Source organism: Rutilus rutilus (assembly GCF_951802725.1).
Source record: "Rutilus rutilus genome assembly, chromosome: 6".
NCBI classification, from domain to species: domain Eukaryota; kingdom Metazoa; phylum Chordata; class Actinopteri; order Cypriniformes; family Leuciscidae; genus Rutilus; species Rutilus rutilus.
In genome coordinates this window covers 27,351,973-27,376,489 of record NC_140214.1, presented here as the reverse complement: position 1 = coordinate 27,376,489, position 24,517 = coordinate 27,351,973, and positions in this window count along the sequence as shown.

Sequence of the window (24,517 nt, the reverse complement as noted above, 5' to 3'; positions counted from 1 at the left end):
AGGGTTTTCTTTATAAAAATACAATGTTGACATATTTGGTTACCAAGGAGACACAAGTGTCAGTGAAGAGGTTGAGATAAAAGCCATGCTCATGATGTGTGAAGACAAAGAAAATTGTAAATATCGCTTGCAGAATAGTTTTGTGTTTTAATATATTCAAATCAACTAATTTCCAGTCGATTTGTAATTTTGTTCAAGTACAAAGTGTGAACATTTTATTTCATTGGATGTATTTAGAATACACAAATTGTTAGCTATGAAATTAGACTTAGCACAGGTCTGACAGTCTTATTTTTATTTATTTTAATTATTTTGTGTTTATTACAGAATGCTAAACAACATATTTAATGTGGTGGAAAATAATTTGTTGAGAAGAAGAAAAAAGACAAATAATGACAAATATTTCCTGTGATGCATGTAAATCCACTGGATGTTGTGTAATAAGTGATCCACAAACTGGATGAGTTACCCAAAAAACCCTTTATCCTAAAATCATTACTTTCTAGCAACCCTAGCTGTCATCCAATTAATGTATAAGGCACATCGAAAGGAAACAAACATCTGTGACAAGTGAAAACATTGTTATAAACCTCAAATAAATCAGATTTAATATCCATTTGCAAGATGGAAGCACTGCGCTATTTTAGCATTTAGAAGTGAGTAAGATTGAAGCACTATGGCTCTATATACAGGCCGCTGTCAGTTCAAATCCCCCTAGTCTCAGCTGATGCTGTGCCTTCAAGCAAAGCGTTTAACCTGTTTCTACTCCACAGCATGGCTGCCACAGAGTTCGACTTTTATTTGTTACTTGTGGCAAATTTGACAAGACATATGCAAAGTAAAGCACTCACACCAGTGCAAGCTGGATACAGCCGGATACAAAAGATATTTGATGAGATGGGAAAGACAAATAAAGGGGGGGAAACAATATTTCGGTGGGTGTGAAAACAGTTCACAGGGGATACGTCTCTTGACATGATAAAAAAAAAAAAGAGAGAAGGAAGAATTGTCTCAGAGCACACAACTGAAATGAAGCGTGGATGAACATTCCCATGGGTAAATTATCCTGACACCATCAGAACACTTGATAGGCCGTTGAAGAGTATGATAATGTGTGCTGAGAAATTAGCATTTACTGTCATGTGAGGACTATTGCAGACTATCTACTGATTGTACATATATATATATATTTGTCAGTGAGGTGTAACCTAAATCAAGGACAACATTGAAATTTTCAATCATTACTAAAGTAACTATGACTTTGGGTGAACTGATGTTAATTGTCATATAAATGCTCTGCGATCAATGCGGTATTGGAATCCACATATATACTTAAAATAGTCTACACACTGTTTAACCACAGAACTTGCTAGGCTATATACATTACACGATTGTTGTGTGTTGAAGTCATTTGGCTCTCTGGAATACTTCATACCGATTGGTCAGTCGCGGCACTAGGCAACTTTTTTTTCTTCTAATTTTCACTGTTGCCTGCAAAGATGTTCAAATAAACTACAATTGGTTTGGATGCTGTATACTAAATGTCAAAATAAAAAAAATAAAAAAATAAACTTAATAAAAAAGTAAAAAAATAAACTTCTAAAGCCAAATATATAACCTAGATACAGTATATATATATATATATATATATATATATATATATATATAGGGCTTTAGAAGTTAATGTTTTTACTGAAATATGTATTTTATTTTTAAGAAAATGTAGCCTATGTAAATTCTAATGCCTCTCGTATCACACCTCACCTCAGACTGGCGCTCTCTCATCTCATACAAACGCAACTTCCACCATCTTGTAACTAAAGCCCTCATTGTAAGACTTCGGTTTTAATAATTAATATTGTTGCATTATTTGTCTTGTTGCTAATCGGATCGTTTTGTACGTTATAATGGACTTTTTTTTCCTTAACAGATACAGGTAATGTAATCTTTGCTATATTAATTAGCAATATTAATTAGATTCATCATCCACCTTAGGCTATTTAACACTTCTGGAAGTCATAACTAACATTTCTTTTATGTTTTTTTTTAATTATAGGCTTTAACTAAAATGTTGTGTTTACAATAGTTAACAAATCAACTTTCCATGTCCACGTTAATATTTATATGGTGATTAGCCATTTTTTAGATGCATTACTGCATTTTTATTTGTTTTCACAAACTGAGGGATGAGACAAGATGTCTGGTAATCAGCAGCATGTCACAGATGCAGTCCACAGAAATGAACTTGAATGACTTGGATTCCAGCTTGAACTTTATTATAGCAACGCCATATGAGGTGTTGCAGGCTACAAAGTCTGATATCAGTATTTATTCCTCTGCTGCTGTATCACCTGCACATTTGTTTGGGCTTGGGGAAAACATAGAGTTTGGTGATTCAGAGCGTGTGATGGAACATACACCTCTCTCTAGGCCATTTCTTGCTTGGTTATTTACGCATAGAGGATAATGGATTAACGGAGCCCAGGCTTTTGGCATCAGCAGTATGGCACGTTGTGGGGGGGCACAATGAGCCATAGCACATTGCTCACGAACAGAAAACTTTGTGAGATATACAGTTGTGAGAAACTCAGAGCAGTCTGTCGTGATCATCGAAATCCCCTTAAAGCCATAATAAAAACAGTTTAGTCCCTCAACAGTAGCAAGTATCAATTAGAGTTATGAGCGCCAATATGTAGGACTTGTGATTTTCCACAGGGCCAAGTCTGCAACAGCTGTTTAAGTGGATGGCTTTATACGTAGCAGAAATAACCACTTGATTTGTTGTGATGTGTCACTTCTGTGACATGTTGTTGTGCAATAAACTGAATTAATGGAGCATTTTCAACCTATGCAGTATGCACTACACTCCAACAATACTAATAAGACTAATGCTTCCAAAACAAGTCGAAGCTTTATTGTCTTATGTGCAAAAGCACAGTCAAGTACAATGAAATAATGTTTTCTTTGCAGAGCTAAGACAACATACATTTGGCATTTACAACAACTGACTGAACACATAAGAACTCAGAACAATACAAATAGATTAGACAGCAGTTATGATCCTCGAATTTGATTGGCCAAGCACTGTTGCTAGAAAGCCGATATTTATTTGTTTCAGACATGTCTCTTTTTTTTGTCATTCTCCATATTTATGACCACATAGGCAAGTCAAAGTAATGGCAGTGAATGCAAAAACACATACCGAGAAAAACAAAAAAACACTTACCGAGAACCTGGAGCAAATGGAAGTTTACCCAACTGGGACAACTTCCCCTTCTGAAAACCCCGGAAATGAGAAAAGGCTCCATTAGCGGTGGGGATTTTTCGGTGAAAGATCTTTCCTTATTAATAATTTGAATTATCCAATAAACCAATTCCTTCAAAAGCACTGACACAATCAAAACCGAAACAATAAACCCATAGTGTCAATAAACAATAAACCCAGTGTCGTATGGTAATAAAATTGCCGTCCGAATTCAAATCTATGTGTTTCCAAGAAGGGATTTATCCAAAAGTCGTTTTGCAATGAATTTTAAAAATAGACTTTTATTTCTGAAATGCTGAAAATGGGCCATTATCATGGCAGCAACAGGTATGCAATACATTTTTAAAATAACTATTTTATACATTTATAAATAAAGATTTGCATGACTAATAATTTTACTAGTTGATCAGATAGTCAGGTCAAATGGTTGCCTTGTGTAAATGAGAGGCTGTTAAAGGGATACTCCACTTTTTTCGGAAATATGCTCATTTTACAACTCCCCCAGAGTTAAACAGATGAGTTTTACCGGTTTAGAATCCATTCAGCCGAACTCCGGGTCTGACGGTACCACTTTTAGCATAGCTTAGCATAGATCATTGATTCAGACGAGTCCAGTAGCATTTCTTTCAAAATGACCAAAGAGTTTCAATATTTTTCCTATTTAAAACTTGACTCTTCTGTAGTTAAACCGTGTACTAAGATCGACGGAAAATGAAAAGTTGCGATTTTCTAAGCCTATATGGCTAGGAACTACTCACATTCCGGCGTAATAATCAAGGAACTGTGCGGCCGTACCATGGGTGCAGCAGGCGTAGTGATATGACGCAGCGCCTGAAAATAGGTCTAATAGGTTAGACAAACTTAGTCCCGGTCACGTTGGAAGAAGTTACCGAGCTGGGGACTATTTTTAGGCGCTGCGTCATATCACTACGCCTGCTGCACCCATGTTACGGCCGCACAGTTCCTTGATTATTACGCCGGAATGAGAGTAGTTCCTAGCCATATAGGCTTAGAAAATCGCAACTTTTCATTTTCCGTCGATCTTAGTACACGGTTTAACTACAGAAGAGTCAAGTTTTAAATAGGAAAAATATTGAAACTCTTTGGTCATTTTGAAAGAAATGCTACTGGACTCGTCTGAATCAATGATCTATGCTAAGCTATGCTAAAAGTGGTACCGTCAGACCCGGAGTTCGGCTGAATGGATTCTAAAACGGTAAAACTCATCTGTTTAACTCTGGGGGAGTTGTAAAATGAGCATATTTCCGAAAAAAGTGGAGTATCCCTTTAACTTGTTTCTGCTAATTTTCACATTTTTACAATAACATCCATGATTTGGAGAGATAAAATGCGAGACAGAAAACCATTTAAACCATAGCACGTGAAATTTGCGTAAATGTTGTAATAATAAGTAAATGTCGAACTTCCTCCTCAACAAAATGATCATCTAAAAAGTTTAATCACGAGTACCTTCCGTCACTGAATCATTTCTACTGTGTGCAAACTATTTTTGTTGGCAGAACAAGAAGTAACTGGCAATGTGTCTGAAATCCAAGGTACACAATAACTTCTTGTTAATTGAACTATTGTACAGAAGCTTGGTCTCAATGTCAGCGCTAGCAGTTGTGATTAGCTATGGCATGTGTTATACACACCATTTGGAGTTGATGAGCGAATGGATTGCGAGTAAGCCTTTATCTTGATTGAAAGAAGGATAAGCAAAGAGCTGGATTTGCTTCCGTAGGGCAACATGATTTTGCTCCCTTTTTTTACAGCCTGCTGTAAAAACAGTGTAAACAGTTTGCTAGTTCTGAAGAAATTACTGCCTGCAAATTGGGGGCAATAAAAGACGGACTCTTTCGTTTAACACCTATGGGTAATTATCCTCAAATGACTAAGGTGGTAAATTAATGTCCGTTTTGTCACCTTTGTTGAGGTTTCCACCCGGTCTATTACTCCGAGATTACAGTGGTGCTAATTAAAAGAGTGGACATGTGTATATGAATCACCACAGGTCCAGAGAATTTAATTAAGTTTCCCATATTTATCAGCTACAGAGCTGTCACTCAGTTGTATTTAATAAATGTGTCAGGATAATTGCAGGTCTGTGCTCTGGCTCAAAATAAGCCACTCATATAGTCTCAAAATATAATCACTCTTAAGCCTCTGCAATTAATTCTCAAAGTTATCTGACTAAGATTAGAGCTGACACCTTCCTGCAATATCCCAGTAGCTAGTTGAACGTCATCTAAACATCTACTGTTATTTCTTCTACATATCGATCTTTGTCCTTTTCAGACATCGTTTTACCTCAAAAAAACCTCTGACAGAGTGTTGTAAAACTCTGTTGATGGAGTAGTTTGAAGTAGTTGAATGTTCACTGACTCATCGTGTCCCATTGAGGAAGTGCCAGAGTTCTCAAAGCAAATTGGAGGAGCTCAATAATGTGCTTATGGCCTCTCACCTCTATTCCCTTCAGCAAGAAGAGACTTCATGCCATAAGCACAGCTCCAGTGCTGGCTCTTGATTCCCTTTAAGAACTTTGAAGGAATTGCATTAATTCCTCGCCATACCCTTAGTGTAATTTGCTGGTTGATAATATTCATAAAGGAAGATCATTTGACTACATTTGGTATTGAGAGTCATTAAATCAGTATTAAAGTGTAACTTTGCTGATTTTCAACCTGCTTTGCATTATTACAATGTCGTTAATATATGTAAATGAATGTTTACTCTTTCTCTGTATAACATGGGCCGAGACATTCCCGTTTATTTGTCCTTTTACATCATCCTGCAGACTTTTGATAGCTCTAGGGATTTAGCCCTATAGATAATACCCACGGAGGGTCGGGTCAACAGAGGGTTATGTTAACAAAACAGTTATTGTGAGAAGGCTTATCACTGGAAGTTATATTGTCCTTTGTGTCCTCTTTAAACAGCATTGTGGTCAAAATGGAACACTATGGCAACAGCTTTCTTACCTGTACGCAACAGCGTTTTGCTTCAGTGTTCATATAGTCATCCAGTTTTAAACATCGACTACAGGTTTACTTGATTTTCTGTTGCTGTGTTCTCCATATTTACGAAGCTTTTGCAGCCTTTAGCCACTGCCTACAAAAAAATGTTTACTCTTTGAATTCTTGCACCTGGGAACAATACAAGTCGACAGCATTATGACTGAAGCCGGGAGCACACTGTACGATTTTGGCCACGATTCGACCATCTGAGACTAATTTTGTGAATCCTAAAAGATTCCTCTTTCACTCTCAGAAAAAAAGGTACAAAAGCTGTCACTGGGACAGTACCCTTCAAAAAGGTTCTAATATGTACCATTTACTGTAGGTACCAATATGTACACGTTTGGTACCAATATGTACCTTTGAGGGACTTAAATGCACTTTAGGTACAAAGCATAGACTGTAAAAAAAGATGGACGACGCCCCTTCGCTCTCTTCCATTGATGAAAACTGAAGCCGCCAGAGTCCCGATATGGCGCTGACATATTGGAACTTGAGTCTGCGCAGTAGCGATCTCGGGACCAGACCTGCGCAGTAGTGAGCAGGAAGTAAAGCCGCGAAATCAACGCTCCGCCCTCACTCTCGCAGAATGCACTCAGGGAGAGTGGATTCTGCACACTTTTTTAAAAATTGATTGCAGTACGACAAGAGACTTGTTAAAATAAAGTAAATACAATCTCCTCAGTCCTCCGAAGATCCCGAAAAAAATGTCCGTTGGTGCTTCAGTGACTACTTCGCTCGAGAACCTGTCAATCACAGCTGTCAATCATGACGTTACACCACCGCATCACTTATTTTTGAAACAGACACTTGAACTTACATCAGCGTGATAAAAATGACAGCAAATGAAAGAAACCACCTTTGGAAAAAAGATATTTGAAGTGTAATTTAATTGTTTAGTAGTCTCACGTCCCGTTGAATAACATGGAGAGGCGGGGCTTATGACCTATACTAGGACCAGTCACCGGGGGGCGATCGAGATGTTTTGGCTTCACTTTTAAGGGCTTGTGCGGCACGCTTGGTACAAAGGTGTACCTTTTGAAAAGGTACTGCCACAGTGACAGCTTTTGTACCTTTTTTTCTGAGAGTGTATCCTGGCTAAAATCTTTTGTCTCCTGTGGCTATTCACTAGTTTAAAATGTTCACCGACAGCCGATTAATGACCATTGCAAATCAAATTTTACCTCTGATGAAATTCTGCTAGTGTCAGAAGATTTGACACACAGTCCTGCAGTGTGGCTTCTCTTATAACCTTCAAATCAAAAAACGATAGGAGCGCAGAACCTGATGACGCAATTAGTGCGACAACAACAAACCGCTACTTGCTCCACACATATTGTGTTTTTATTTTTTTCAGTTTTTATTTTCAGGACAAGCCATGATCAAAATGTGCAGTTACAGCCGTACTGCCATACAATTTGACATTAATAACAACAGAGATCCTACAGTGTGACATCTGGGATCATGTGTTATACAGTCTATACAAGCAAAATTCGTGAAGGCCTATTATAAATCGTACAATGTGCACCCGGCTTAAAAGTTTGCTAAGAAGTATTTCCTACTAAACCAAGGCGGTATTTGGCTCCAGTCAAGCGTATCCATAGGTGACTGTTGGCAGTGACCTCGGATGGCAACATGCCCAGTGCATTATGGGTGTTGTAGTTTTCCTACCTTTTTGGCAACCTATTTGGCAACAGCCTTTTTTCTCTATTTTCTCTAGTCAGTCAGCACCGTTTTCGCAAATGTTTTTACCTTTCTACAACATAGCCAGCCAAGTTGTATTGAAATCCCATTTTGCCAGAGGTGAGGTACTTTTTAAGTGTTCACCAATGTCAAAAAAGCACTTTGTCCTTTCTGCTTTGACAGTCATACTCTTCTTTTGTGCATTTCTTGTTCGTGTGCCGCCCCTGTGGCCCGCCTGAAGACATTTTCAATCTATTATAATGTTTCTTCACGCGGCGGACTGCATGACTATCTTCCTCAGGCTTTAAGTAATTATCCCAACCATCTGCCTGCATCTCTGCCACAGATAGGGGGGACCTTGACACCCCTGTGTTCTGCCTTAGAGACTGCCTTCAAACCCCGGGGACACAATACTTTGCATGCCGCTTTGAAGACATCAGCGGAGCTACTCACAAGGTCATCAGCAAGAAGAAAGCATTATGCTGGATGACAGTGTGAAACAGGTGAGTAGTTGTTTTTCGAGAGACGTGGGAAGCTTTGCTGGCTAATTAATTACACTGCAGTGTTAATTAATATTCTTGCTATATTTGAACTTTGTAAACAGAATATTTTCCATTATTTATGCAGATTTGTGCAGATTAGATGAGACAATACAGACCTGATATGGAACAAAAAGATTTTGTAATATCTAGATCTTAAGTCAATTAAATAAACACATTAATACATTGTATTAAAAACAAAAAAACATTCATTTGAATTCTATAAATTGATTTGAATGAATACAATTTGTGACACATACAGCCAAATCATCCCATCTAATTGCCCAATTTCCTTCAATATGTCATAACTATATAATGTAATATTAGTTTTTTTTTTTCCGATTATGTATTGTTTTATTTTAACATTTAAGAAAGCGAATGCACTTAGGTAAGAGTAAGATTTCCTGAAAATGTTTATTTTGCAGTAATGCATATTCTGCTTATGAATCCTCTTTTGAACAATCGTGATATTGATTCTGACTGAAAAACAATATCAAGATTATTATTGTACCTAAAAATAAATAAAACATTTATGTAAAAAAAAAAAAAACTAATAAAAATGACAAAAACAACTAACTTGCTAAAAATCAAATCTAAATCTAAATATTAAAAACTAGAATAGTATATCAATAAAACTAAAATGACACATGGTCTGAATGTTTTTGTAAAGCCATCCACTTCTCATCGCCTCCTCTCTACACCTCGGCCCATTCCATAAATGGACCCTAAAACACAAACTTGAATTTATGACTAATTCATTTGTATTGTGTTATGTTAAGCATTTAGCTATATGAGTGGTTTACATAATGTAAAAGGAAGCACTGGGGCATAAAAAAAAAGCCTTTATGAGAGCAAGTGGGAGTACTTTAGGCATTGTTTGACTATAATAGACATATGTTGCTCAGAAATGTTTCAGTACTAAATTGATATAAGGGGTATATGAACAAAAAGACTGATTTCTTGTGGTTCACATTTGCTTCTGATGCATAGTTACACCATTTTTACCTTGAATAATGATTATATCACATTAATGTGATTCATTATTTAAACTTCTGAATAATTTCTTTCTGACAGATTACACTTTAATAAAACCACAATAATTATTCACATTAGTGTGTGGCAGGCATGAGGTTTGCCGAAAAGACTCCAAACAACATTGTATTATTGTGTAGAATCCACTTGGCCTATAAAATATAAGTACTGGGAACCCAACAGAATGGTCTCTGAGCTGTGGGCTATTATGTGGTTCTCTATTATGATTGAAGTGTTTGCACTCAATAAAGAGCTTTATAAATGTGTACCCAATAAGCAGAGAGAAAGAGTGCCGTTCCCTTGGAAAAGCATGGTCTTCCAGAGAAAACACAGGTGTCAGTCTACCATTCCTCAGGCTATGTCTACAACAGGAAACCAGTGAAGCACAGAAAACCGGGTGAGTGGCTTCTGAACCGAAACTGACTAGTGATGGAAACTAAGCCATGATCAAAGACACCCTCTCAACATTCACTGTTTATGCAAGGCATCCTAGAGCAATTTAAAACTCGTATGCAATAAAGTATAGAGATGTGTTTTTTTTTTATTTGGCATCAATGTTTATGTGAAATCAATGTTTATTCCAGCACCACAAAAGAAAAGGCACGAATAAGAAGAATATATCTGGCTCATTGCATGCTTTCTTTGTCATACCTTGACGTTCAAAGTTTTATAGGGTAAAAAGTGTGGGCTTTTTTGCGTGTACCTTTTTAACACATGTCGACTGATTCCTCCCTCCAGCCTGAATAGCTGTAACTTTCACGTCTCCTGCATTGACACGCCTGAAGCAGAGAGGAGCAGAGAAGGTGAGTCATGTCTCATTATTCTCAAGAATGCAACTTCAAAGCTGCCATGGCAGACAATACATTATAACCTCCATTCAACAGCCATTCAGCACAGCCGGCTCACATCTCAAGTCGTTATTCATCAAGTGCAATCTAAAAATTGATAATCTTAAGTGTATATAATCAGAGGTAAGTAGAGAGGTTTTTCAAAATGTCCTTGTCTGTCTGTTAGTCAGGAATATGTACAGAGTACCACTGCTAACCTGTCAACAAACACTTGGGTTCCTGTTCTAATTGTGATACTGCATCATTTTAAACTTAAGGGGGTAACGTGATTTCATGTGATTAATTCAGTGGCATTTTTTTTTTTTTTTTTATTCCATACAAGAGACTCTTAAGAAATCCTAGTTGCCATATATGCACTCTCATTTCACACTCAGAGGCTTTTTGGGTAATACTTTGGGTAGGCCGTGACATCATCGAACAAATGATCTACATTTTGCATGGAAATCACTTCGCAAATGCCAAATTTGCCGACTTTAAGGAATAGTTAAGACAATTCTGCCATTACTCATTTCAAACCCATATGACTTTCTTATGTGGAATAATAACATTTCATTGTGTCCATGTATGTTAAGGTCCTAAAATGGCAAACACACACACACACACACCAAATAAAATCACCATAAAACCATCATAAAAGGATGAGGGAATAGTTTTGTGGTCCAACATGTTGAGCTGTGGTGCTCTTGAAAAACTTTGGTTTGAGTCCGTCCCAGGTCATGTTCCCATTGCATTCCCCTTGCTTTATTACTGGGCAAAAAGTCCATACAAAATTAAATAGCATACAACAAAATGTCCATAGTGTTAATAGTACAAGTGTATGTACAAGATGAGATTCATGAGATTTTTAAGAGATTTACAATGTCAATAATTGTGGAAATGTGGCATCATAGTCAGTGAATAGACTCCATACACAAACACTGAGTAACTACTGGGTAAGTTATTTCAGACACAATATTGCCAGTTTCTTTATCTAGTTTTTCTCCGCTAACAAAAATAGTTCCAAACGAAACCAAAGCCACATAAACTGTTGGCTGTTGCTAAGCAACAACACACCGTAGTGGTATTTAATTTTTAAATGAATCCGATTTTTGAACAAATCGGTTGAGTGAATGATTCAATGACTCATAAATACAGTCACTTGTTTTGTTCCTGAATGAATCAATGTTTTAAATAGACTTGGGTTGATAAAATGGAGCAAAAAGCTCATACAAAATAGCATACAACTCTTGTGCTATATTCCAGTAAAAGCACAGTCACACACAAAATGTTGCTGGTAAAAAGATCCATTGTCCACTGTCAGTAGTAAGAAAGCAGCATTCTGCTGGTCAACGTGGTGAATTCACATGAAAAATTTGAACCCGTTGCATGTGGAAATGTTTTGCCCTTAAGTAGAAGATAACGCAAATTCTTAGCTCTTTTCCTGCCATTGACAGATTTTTTTTTTTTATCATTTATGAGACAACGCTTCCCAGCCATCGATGGAATTTTCGGGCTTTCCATGTTTTCACTGTTATTTGGTAAGGGACGCTATTATGCATCTTCTGAAAGAGTACCGAATCTCCGGATCAAAACAGACAAAAAAGAAGCAGAAACAAGCATAAAAACATTGCTTATACACAATGTAGTCTTTGTAGTCACAAAAAAAGTGCAATTTTGTTTGTCTTTTGTTTAAAAATGTTGTTTGTTTTTTAGATTGCACTTACCCACATTCAAGTGTTGATAAAAAAAAAACAAATTTTAAAAGAATGTGTGAAGCTATAATTATTTATATTTTTTTATGTTTTATATTTATGCTCTGGGGGGTATTCCAGAAAGTAAGGTTACTGTCAAACATACCCTGAACTCTTGGTGTCACAGAGTCAGCCATACGGTCACAGCCCCAATCATCACCCAATCACCAGCACCCGCCCACTCGTTCACAATCACCAGATTACTGACTCGCTGCACCTGCACTCCCTCATCTACACAGCCTATAGATTCCCAGTTCACCATCCACTCATTGTCTGGATTCGTCGGAGTATACACTGCTTTCTGTCAGATTCCTTACCACCCTACTAACCTGAGATTGTCATATCCCGTATCCAGTCTTCCGTCTGTCATCCTGATCACCTGTCTTTGTGTTCACTCATCACCTGCACAGTAGGGATGGGCAAATTAAGCCTCATGAAGCACTGAGGCTTTCCCGATTGTTTCGGGAAAAGATTCAAAGCATCAAGAGTGTCGAAAACAGCGCCATCTTGTGGCAGGTCAAATTTACAGCAGCCATAAACCCGAGTACGCAGCGCCGTAGTTTATCTATTAAGCGCAAATAAAAGCCTGACACTAACATGTAAACGCTAAATGTTCAGTTTTCTGATAATATAATTCACATATTGAAGTGTGGCAATTGCTTTATGCAAGTAAATGGTGGTATAATTATTTTATGGTCTCTATGCTGTTTTTATATGGCAGAATATACACTGAACAAAATTATAAACGCAACACTTTGTTTTTGCCCCCATTTTTCATGAGCTGAACTCAAAGATCTAAGACTTTTTCTATGTACACAAAAGGCCTATTTCTCTCAAATATTGCTCACAAATCTGTCTAAATCTGTGTTAGTGAGCACTTCTCCTTTGCCGAGATAATCCATCCACCTCACAGGTGTGGCATATCAAGATGCTGATTAGACAGCATGATTATTGCACAGGTGTGCCTTAGGCTGGCCACAATAAACCTGCGTTCTTTCTTTATAACAAAATATTCTGGGGGCCATGCAAGTTTTGTGAAAATTATCAAAAAAGCTGGCGGTGGCTGGCACCTTCTATAAAAAAAATGCTGGCGGGGAAAAAGTTAATGGAATGATTGGATTTTCTTTTTTTTTAAGTTCTACAAAGATACCATAGGCGCCAATTAATATGCATTGATAAGCGAGCGCAAGTTGCCGCAGCCGCAAGGAAAGTGAATGTGCAGGCAGCCAGTTGTAAAGGATTGATTGATTGGTCGCGGCACTGTGTGCAAAAAAATACTTCGGCCTAATGTCTGATGTCAGGTTACACAAAGCAAATCATCTACACAATTATTTAGTTTTCTTATTTAATGACCAACAATTTAGTTGTAATAATAATTTTGGCGTAAGGCTTATTAGCGTTAGGCTATAGCCTGAAAGGTCTGATTTTCGCACTGTTACAACAGTCAATTTTTATTTTTATTTTTTCACAATGACATTTGAGTTCATGATTTTAATGTTTTTTTTTTTGTGGCAGACTAAAGACTAATGACAGACTGATGATCTTTGAATAAAAATATGTTTGGTTAAGGTTTGAAATTCATTATCTTTTATTATAGGCTATGTAGTCTAATATCATAGTAGGCCTACCCCCTGTCTCCCCCGTCCCGAATTTCAGCCAATCTCATCTGGTCACCCTAAGGATAACATGTTTTCATCTCAAGTCATTTTCAAATCAGAACATAAACAACATATAAAAAGGGTTTGAGCATGAGCTGTAAGCTAGCTGAGCCTGCCCAAAGTTGAATAATATCGCTATATGATCAATCTAGCCTGGTTGTCTACGCCTTTAAATGACTAAATCACCGTTGCATGAATGCTGAACAGATCCAAGAATTTCTGTACATTTTTATCAATTAAATGCCATATTAGATGGCAAAAAATTACAAATGTTATTAGGAAATATAATTGCTTTTTGATACAAAAGAAGTTGAAGCAATGAGTTTGACTGTAAAGTTTTGTCTCCTGTTGAAACTGATAGGCAATTTAAAGACTGTCATTTGTCAATCCTTCATCATCTGAAGATCTGCAATGGCACCTCTTTAGTGAGGGAGCCATGAACAGATTTTACAGCCCTTCTCATACATATTAATTTAGAAAGGGGAAAAAAACAGGAGAGAAAGGGTTTAGTCATCTGTCGAGCCTTGCAATTACACATTTTACATGAATAGAGCAATATTCAGAGCAATCATTCCTAATAAGCGAATATGCAAATTATTCTATTTGACATTTTCCTTTATCACGCATTTCTCAAAGATGTTCATTCAAACTCTTTTCTCTTGGAGCAAAGACAGTCAAATCATTATATTTTTGGCACAAAAACAAAACAAAAACAAAATGTTTAACCTTGTGGTTCTAAAATAATAATAATATTACATAGACATTGTTAATGTCAGTTTCATTAATTTCACATTTAATTTGCCTTGAGTTTAAAAAGGCGTAATTAATAATCATTTGGTCGTTCTACCTTCCAAAATGTCAGTGTTGATTAAGGTGTTGATTAAGGTTTTATGATTTAATTCAATTTATATCTGAAAGTTCATGCAAGTTTTGTTGTAGTATTACAGAAAAAAGATCCCTAGGTGAAATTTTTAATCAGAATTAAGAACAAAGTTTGCTTAGGTATGCACATTTTTGTTGAACACACTGTCTCATAACATATTGTCATATCCAAATTTTTTCAATGAAAAACCTTTGTCAACATTAAGCAATATCATCTGAGCAGCAAATATATGAAATGTCTTACAACAGTTCAGTTGACCCATTTCCAGTGTTGTCAGATGTAGAAGTTGTCGGTTTTTTGTCTTCTCTTTTGCTGGAAAAGTAAAGGAAAAAAAATCACGGATAGCATTTCCATGACTTTTCAAAAGAGGAATCAAATGTAGAGATTGATTGCGGCAGTCAAAAGAAAGAAAAATTACATCACTCTCTCAGCCAGTGGTATAATTATTATAATTTTGTAATTTAATGCCAAAGTAATGCAATACAAATGATAGTTTTATAGTTAATTATTTTTTTTATTAAAATGTAAAAAACTGCAAGATTTATATGAGATTTGCAATGCCAATAACTGTGGAAATGCGTCATAGACTGTGAATAGACTCCATTTTTGCTTCATTAAAAATAGTTCCACACAAAGCCAAAGCCACATAAACTTGCCTGTTGCTAAGAAACAACCCAACAAAGTGGTATTTCCTTTTGAACAAATCGGTTGAGTGAATGATTCAATGACTTACTCATAAATATAGTCACTTGTTTTGTTCCTGAATGAATCAGTATTTTGAGTTACACGAATCATAAATTATTTGTCACCGCCTACTGTCATTGAAAAATCTCCTTCTCTAACACACAGACTGACAGTCTGTCTGGAACAAACACAAGCGGATGTGTGAGAAACAGGGAAAAGTCCCGGTGCTGTTGGACTAGATATCAGCACACTTGGCTTGACCAACCAGATTCAAAGATCGCAACTAACTGTTTATTAGTTAATATATGGCTTTCATCATTTACTCAATTTAAAGGGGTAAGTAGCCCCTGTAATTTTCAGCATCTATTATATAGGGCAGAGATATATAGATAAAGTGAAAGAAATGATAGAGTGAAAAGTAGGGCAGCAGTTATCCCTCTCCAATGTCTAAGTGCGTCCCCTGTAATTTTACAGCATTACACTAACACCGCATTAGCTTTCACTGGCTTTGATGAAAATGACAATAATTATAGCAATTGTGTTCTCTCCCAGGGTAAACAAGGCTGGTAATGTATTTTGTGACACCTAGGGTCCCTGCTGGAATAGTCACAGCATCGAGTCGCACCATGGGCCACACCGCCAGCACTCGGGAGACCACATGAAAATTGGACGAGCGCTTTCAAATTATCAGCCTGTTTTTCATCAAAGCCATGCTGTCAATAAATTCACAGAAAGGGAAAAGGTCATGGAGGTGTGTTTAAGATTAAGGTGAAGAAATTGTTGTCACTGAAGAAAATGTGAAAAAGGAGTCATGTATCTTATTTACAATATGGGTACTGAAAAATAAGCCTAAAACAAACAGATATGGCTTTCTCCTGACATCTAAGAAAACAAGCCATGTGGTCAGGCTTTCTTGGATTTTATTATTCTCTTTTTTGTCCTGCATGTGAATAACACATTATCCGTGACTCTGGGGTTGTGACCTTCATAGGAGGCAGAACTCACCATGAAGAAGCCTCGGTGTTCATTTTCAGAAAGCTGTTTATCTTATGGATATAGGATGCACGGATTCACCAGGCTCCACCGCCACTCCCTCACAGTGATCACACTTATCTGAATACTAATCACCTGCTCCTCATCAGCATGGCACTGATCTCCTGCATATAAGCACACACCTTACATTCAGTCAGCATTTGGTTTCATTGTTAGACTACTTGATTCATTTACCTCTTATTCAGAGGTGTAAAGACCAGGGGTCAGAAAGTAAAAGTCCTGCCATGTGGTTATTCCACCCGTGAACTCAGCCAGCTGATTTCACTAATTAGTTCTATCTCCTGGCTGGAAAACTGTGCTAATTAGCAAATCCAGGTGATTGGAACAAAATACTGAGGAGGACTAATTCTTCTCCTAGTGATTCTCCAGTGTTCCTCCAGAGACCCTCCTAATGTTCCAATAAGTCAAGCCTGCAAGTTATACTGTATACTCACCTGCCCACTCACTCCAACAGCAACGAAGTGTGTGCTTCACTCCGGTCCCCGATCCATCTTCACTATCTCCTCTTCACCCTGGTAACACAGCAAAGACTAAATTATTCCTCTCATCCATTATCCAAAACCCCACACTTTAATGTCATTTCTATTGAAAATTGCATGTCATGTTTATAAATATATTTATAATTACACATTATAATTATAAAGTTGCAATTTATTACATTTAAAATATATTAACTTTAAATTATCATTTCAAAAAACACACTGCAGTTAAAAGTAGGGTAGAGTGGGGGAAAACGCCCCCCTGGGGTAAAACGCCCCCCACCTGTTTTTCCCAAAATAGCCACTAAAAATAGTCAATATAGGTTTTTACTGTTGCTATGCACTACGTTGATAACGGGGATATACAAATCTCTATGGAGAAGCTGACACCAGCGACATATTTTAAGAGAAGAGGATTACATGGTAAATGCTATAATTTTCAGATATTAGTAAATAAGTGTTTAAGAGAATATTGTTCTGCAGGATATCGCAGTTATGTATGATAGATGAATAGTGAAGTCTGTAGTTTGAGATCATATATTATTTATAAGGAATAAAATTATATAAAAAAAATTAAACATTTTTTAAAAAAGTCATAGCTTGTGGGGTAAAACGCCCCCTACGCTGAGGGGTAAAACGCCCCCCTGGGAGCATAGTTTCTCTCTATCATAATTACTATAATAAAATATTTCTGTCTATCAAATCCTTTGTTTTACACTTAATGCAGTATAACTAGGTGGTAAAATCTAAATATTTGAACAAAACATGAAAAAATTACCTCAAGTGAACATTAACTAGCTAGCTTGCTAGCAAAGTTAGCTCACTGATGGAAGGTAGTTAAATTTGGCTATTTTGGACATTGCTGAAATAAATATTAATATATATACATGTTTATACATTACTTGCCTTTTACTTTTAGAGATTAAAAACTATTGTCTGTTAATTTTGCTGTTGATCTATCAAGCAAACTGGTTTGTAAGAAAGGGGGCATTTTACCCCACCTTGGGGGGCGTTTTACCCCACCGCTGGGGCAAAACGCCCCCTTTGTACAAAAATATTTTCAGTCAAAATGCTAATTAATTATGAAGGCTAAGCAATTTTTATATTTGGTGAATAACTCCTGCCATAGTCACTCAAAACCGGGATGGCAATTCTAGTCACATTTATGTTTTGTTTCACTGTAATGTCACATTTTCCTTAAGGGGGGCGTTTTCCCCCACTCTACCCTACATGTGTCTTAGAATCAATTATTATTATTTATTTATTACAGGGACAGTGCATATTAATAAACATTTCTGTCATTATGCCAGAGTTAGCCAAAAGGCTATTTTTCATCTGCAGTCCCTAGACAGATGGTAAAAGTCACCCTAAAAGAGAGTAAAATTACACGTTTACATAACAATAAAAAAATTACAGTACAAATGTTAAAATGTACAACCGAAACACAGCAAACCAATAATCAAACAAACGTCAGACACATACACACTATACACTACATATACACACAATAAAAAAGGCTCTTTAAGCCGCCAAGGCCAAGCATCTCGGAAAACTCATAGAAAATAACCAAAACAATACAAGAGCTAAATAAACGTATTGCATCTAAACCAACAACATGTTTATTAGATCCAATACCTTCCAAATTGCTAAAAATAGTTGTTACCTGTAGCAGCAGAGCCCCTTCACAACATTATCTCGTCTCTAAACTCTGAGTCATGTGCCAAGAAATTTATATTCATAAACATTTTCAGTCAGGATTCAGGCCCCATCACAGCACAGAAACTGCGCTAGTTAAAAGTACAAATTCCTTTTTAGCTTCTGACCAAGGCTGCATCTTAAAAAAATGGTTTTCTTTATCTTAGTGCTGTGTTTGACACTATATATCATTATATATTCTTAGATCGATTACAAAATTACACTAGTATTCAGGGACAGGCACTAAGGAGGGAATTTTCTGACAGTAAATTAAACAACAGTAAATGATGGAGTGCCACAAGGGTCTGTTCTAGGCCCTCTGCTATTTTCAATATCATTATTAAAAGACATAGAATTAGTATCAACTGCTATGCTGATGATACTCAGGTATTTCATCACATCCAGATGAAATCTCTAAATTATCAAATTTGACAGAGCGTGTTAAAGATATAAAATATTGGATAGCCAGTAATTTTCTTCTATTAAATTCGGATAAGACTGAGGTATTACTTTTCAGACCAAAAACCTGTACAAAGAATCTCTTACAGTTTGCATATAGAAGGATGTACTGTTACTTCATCCTCTACAGTTAAAGGGATACTCCACTTTTTTTGGAAATAGGCTCATTTTACAACTCCCCCAGAGTTAAACAGTTGAGTTTTACCGTTTTCGAATCCATTCAGGCGTAATGATATGACGCAGCACATGCCGCCTGATAATAGGCTACTGAGCTGGGGACTATTATCAGGTGCTGTGTCATATCATTACGCCTGCTTCACCCATGGTACTGCAGCAAAGTTTCTTGATTATTACGCAGGAATGAGAGTATAGTTCCTAGCCATATCAGCCAAGAAAATCGCAACTTTTCATTTTCCGTCGGTCTTAGTACACGATGTAACTACAGAAGAGTCAAGTTTTAAATAGGAAAAATATCGAAACTCTTTGTTAATTTTTTTGAGAGAGATGCTAATGGTCTTGTCCGGTTCAATTCATTATGCTAAGCTATGCTAAAAGTGGGACCCCCAAGACCCGGAGATCGGCTGAATGGATTCGAAAACGGTAAAACTCAACTGTTTAACTCTGGGGGAGTTGTAAAATGAGCCTATTTCCAAAAAAAGTGGAGTATCCCTTTAAAGACCTGCTGTTCTATTAGACAGGAACTTGTCTTTTGAAAATCATATTTCATATGTTACAAAAACAGCTTTCTTCCACCTCAGAAACATTGCTAAACTGCGGAACATGTTATCTGTTTCTGATGCTGAAAAGCTAGTTCATGCATTAATGACCTCTGGATTATTGTAGTGCATTACATGGTTGTCCTGCAAGCTAGTTAGTCCAAAATGCAGCTCTCTATCAGGTCAAGAAAATATGATCATATAACCCCAATTTTATTATCTCCACACTGGTAACCTATTAAGTTCTGTATCGATTACAAAGTATTGCTTCTGACCTATAAGGCCCTAAATGGTTTAGCTCCTTAACTGATCTTCTACTGTGCTACAATCCATCATGCTCTTTAAGGTCTCAAAACTCTGGACTTTTGGTAGTACCTAGGATATCTAAGTCCACTAAAGGAGGGAGAGCGTTTTCATATTTGTCTCTTGTAATACTTGTCAACTTGTAATAATTGCTTTATTGAGCTCATTGTTTCTGCCTAAATAAATACATGATGTAAATCATGAACTATATGATTTGTATTATCTTAGAACTATACATTTTTGACATATGGACATTACTTGGGCACATCTTATCATCTTATAAGGGATTACTCTAAATTGTAATGTAAAAACATGCATTTTCTGTAAAGCTGCTTTAAAACTATGCATTAAAGCACTATACAACTAAATGTGGATTGAATTGAATGTGCTTCAAAGTAGAACTTTAATTGTTTGACATTATTATAAGTGCATTTTAAAAAAAGTGTAATTAAATGTGTTAAGTAAAAACAGTAATAAAGTGTACTCTCTTTAAGCACACTTTCATGGCCTTTTATTTAATTAATATTATATTATCTGCAAGTCGTTTTTAAATATATATATATTTATATATACCCACTTTTAAGATTCGAAGTTCACTACAACTATGTAACAGTAACTATATTAACAGCTTGAACATTTTTTAAATCTTTCTAATTCAGTTGTTGTTTGTGAGCTCACAAATGTTGACAGGGTGCACAATTGACCCAGCAAAGATCGTTTAGTGCCACTGCATGTTTTATGTAAATATTGATCTTTGTATGAATTAATGGAGAAAGTGGACGTTTTTAATGTTAATTTCAATTAAGCATTTAATTGATGTTGCGTTCAGATGAACACAAAATGTACCTGAAGCAAATGTGAATGACAAACAGTGAAATGTGCCTTTGAGATGTTTGTATGTGTTTAAAAACACAGCTAGACATTGCAAATTTATCAGTGGAAGGAATCAAGGAATCATTATAGACATCTCATAAATTATAAATTTGATGCATGTTATGTAGCTAAATATAAATGCGCTACAATATGTGCAGCAGCAGGTCATGTCAGATTCACCTGCTGAAAAAAGGAAATAAATACAACTTAAGCATGGCATTGTTTTGTTTTGGTTAATGGACAAGTTTCTCTTATATTAGAATAGAATAGTGAATTATGGCGTAATGTCATGTCTGACTACATATCTGTCGTAATGAGTTTCCAGTATTTAGGTTGTATTTAAAGGATTTTTTCACCCAAAAATGAAAATTATGTCATTAAATACTCACCCTCATGTCGTTCCAAACCCGTAAGACTTTCATTCATCTTCAGAATGCAAATGACGATCTTTTTGATGAAATCTGAGAGATTTCTGTCTCTTCAGACAGTCCATGCAACTGACAACTTGACACTTCAAAAAAGTGAATATAAAGAGATCGTAAAACTAATCCATATGAATTGTGCAGTTTAGTCCAAATATTCTGAAGACTCGATCGCTTTATATGATGTACTGATTAAATTTAGATTTCATTTTTATTCACATTTAAACATTGATCAGCGAACATAAACTACATAAACTAACATTAACCGAACAAACCTCTTTGGTTCTTGAAGCTCAAACGTGCTGCGTAACACGAGAATGAACCTGATTGGTTATTGAGAAGCTCAAACATGCTGCATAACACGAGAATTAACCTGATTGGTTCCTGCTGAAGCTCAAACATGCTGCGTAACACGAGAATGAACCTGATTGGTTATTGAGAAGCTCAAACGTGCTGCATAACACGAGAATGAACCTCATTGGTTCTTGAGAAGCTCAAACGTGCTGCATAACACGAGAATGAACCTGATTGGTTCCTGCTGAAGCTCAAACATGCTGCGTAACATGAGAATGAACCTCATTGGTTCTTGAGAAGCTCAAACGTGCTGCGTAACACGAGAATGAACCTCATTGGTTCTTGAGAAGCTCAAACGTGGTGCATAACACGAGAATGAACCTCATTGGTTCTTGAGAAGCTCAAACGTGCTGCATAACACGAGAATGAACCTCATTGGTTCTTGAGAAGCTCAAACGTGCTGCGTAACACGAGAATGAACCTGATTGGTTCCTGCTGAAGCTCAAACATGCTGCATAACACGAGAATGAACCTCATTGGTTCTTGAGAAGCTCAAACGTGCTGCGTAACACGAGAATGAACCTCATTGGTTCTTGAGAAGCTCAAACGTGGTGCATAACACGAGAATGAACCTCATTGGTTCTTGAGAAGCTCAAACGTGCTGCATAACACGAGAATGAACCTCATTGGTTCTTGAGAAGCTCAAACGTGCTGCGTAACACGAGAATGAACCTGATTGGTTCCTGCTGAAGCTCAAACATGCTGCGTAACACGAGAATGAACCTCATTGGTTCTTGAGAAGCTCAAACGTGGTGCATAACACGAGAATGAACCTCATTGGTTCTTGAGGAGCTCAAACGTGCTGCGTAACACGAGAATGAACCTGATTGGTTCCTGCTGAAGCTCAAACATGCTGCGTAACACGAGAATGAACCTCATTGGTTCTTGAGAAGCTCAAAAGTGCTGCGTAACACGAGAATGAACCTGATTGGTTCTTGCTGAAGCTCAAACGTGCTGCATAACACGAGAATGAACCTCATTGGTTCTTGAGAAGCTCAAACGTGCTGCGTAACACGAGAATGAACCTGATTGGTTCTTACTGAAGCTCAAACGTGCTGCATAACACGAGAATGAACCTCATTGGTTCTTGAGAAGCTCAAACGTGCTGCGTAACACAAGAATGAACCTCACTGGTTCTTGAGAAGCTCAAACGTGCTGCGTAACACGAGAATGAACCTGATTGGTTCTTGCTGAAGCTCAAACGTGCTGCGTAACATGAGAATGAACCTCATTGGTTCTTGAGAAGCTCAAACGTGCTGCGTAACACGAGAATGAACCTGATTGGTTCTTGCTGAAGCTCAAACGTGCTGCGTAACACAAGAATGAACCTCACTGGTTCTTGAGAAGCTCAAACGTGCTGCGTAACACGAGAATGAACCTGATTGGTTCTTGCTGAAGCTCAAACGTGCTGCGTAACACGAGAATGAACCTGATTGGTTCTTGCTGAAGCTCAAACGTGCTGCGTAACACGAGAATGAACCTGATTGGTTCTTGCTGAAGCTCAAACGTGCTGTGTAACACGAGAATGAACCTCATTGGTTCTTGAGAAGCTCAAACGTGCTGTGTAACACAAGAATGAACCTCACTGGTTCTTGCGTGTCAAGCAAGCATGCTTGAGCTTGTTTACCACAACTGATGTGTAAGTTGATGAATGTTTATGAGAATAAAAGCCTAAATTCAGTCTGTTAATATATAATGCAATTGAGTCTGTTCAGAAAATTTGGACGTATTCATATTCGTATGGATTAGTTTTACAATCTCTTTATGAACTTTTTTAAATAAAAAAAGTAATAAATGAGGCGTTTTCTGTTCTACAATCAAACCCCTCAGTTAACTGCAGTGACCAATAATGTAATAATAGCAGGAAAACTAAATTACTTATCTTCTCCGGTCTAAGCAAATATTATCACACTCAAAAGTAGCCCTAAAGAGCAGCTCTTCCTGTTTGCATAACTCACCTTCAATGTTCAGTATCTTATCCACTCAAGAAGGTGTAAATATAAAAGTTATTGCTGATGGCAAATCAGTGATAACACAATAGCCTAGTGCTCTCATATGTGTGGCAGAATTTAATTAACTGTTCCTGTCATTAGTGCTGTTCGGCCATAGCCTGAGTGACACTGTAATTATGATTCTGATATCCCTTCTTCACCCTGCAGGAAATTGAATATGAGAGCTGATAAAAAAAGTCTTCTTATACCCAAACTACACAGCACAATCATATTTAATTGTGCACCAATTATCTTTTAGTTTAATTTGTGGAAACTGATTTTTGTTATTCATTTTAAACTTGACATTTGAATAATCATGAGGAAATTCAGAGGTTTATATTAAAGGGATGGTTCCTCCTAAAATAATAATTATTATTATTTATATTAAAGGGATAGTTCATCCTAAAATAATTATTATTATTATTTCTTCTGCTGAGCACAATAAATATAAGTTATTTTGAAGAATGTTAGTTCACTCTTTAAAATAAAAGTTCCAAAAGGGGGTTTTCGCAGTGATGCCATAGAAGAACCATTTTGGGCTCCTCAAAGACCCATTCAGTGAACAGTTCTTATAACATTTTTTTTTTCTTCTTTTGTGCAATGGAAAGGTTCCATGAATGTTAAAGATTCTTCATGCAATCCAATTAAGAACCTTTATCTAACCAAACAGTTTTGCTCTGACTTCCAAAAAAAAAACATTGAGACGTTTCTCAAATTATATAATTCTATGAATCACAGAGAAAAGAAAGTCCTACAGGTTTGGAAAGACATGAGGATGAATAAATTCATTTTCATGTTTGGGTGAACTATCCCTTTAAGTACAATCTATTGTA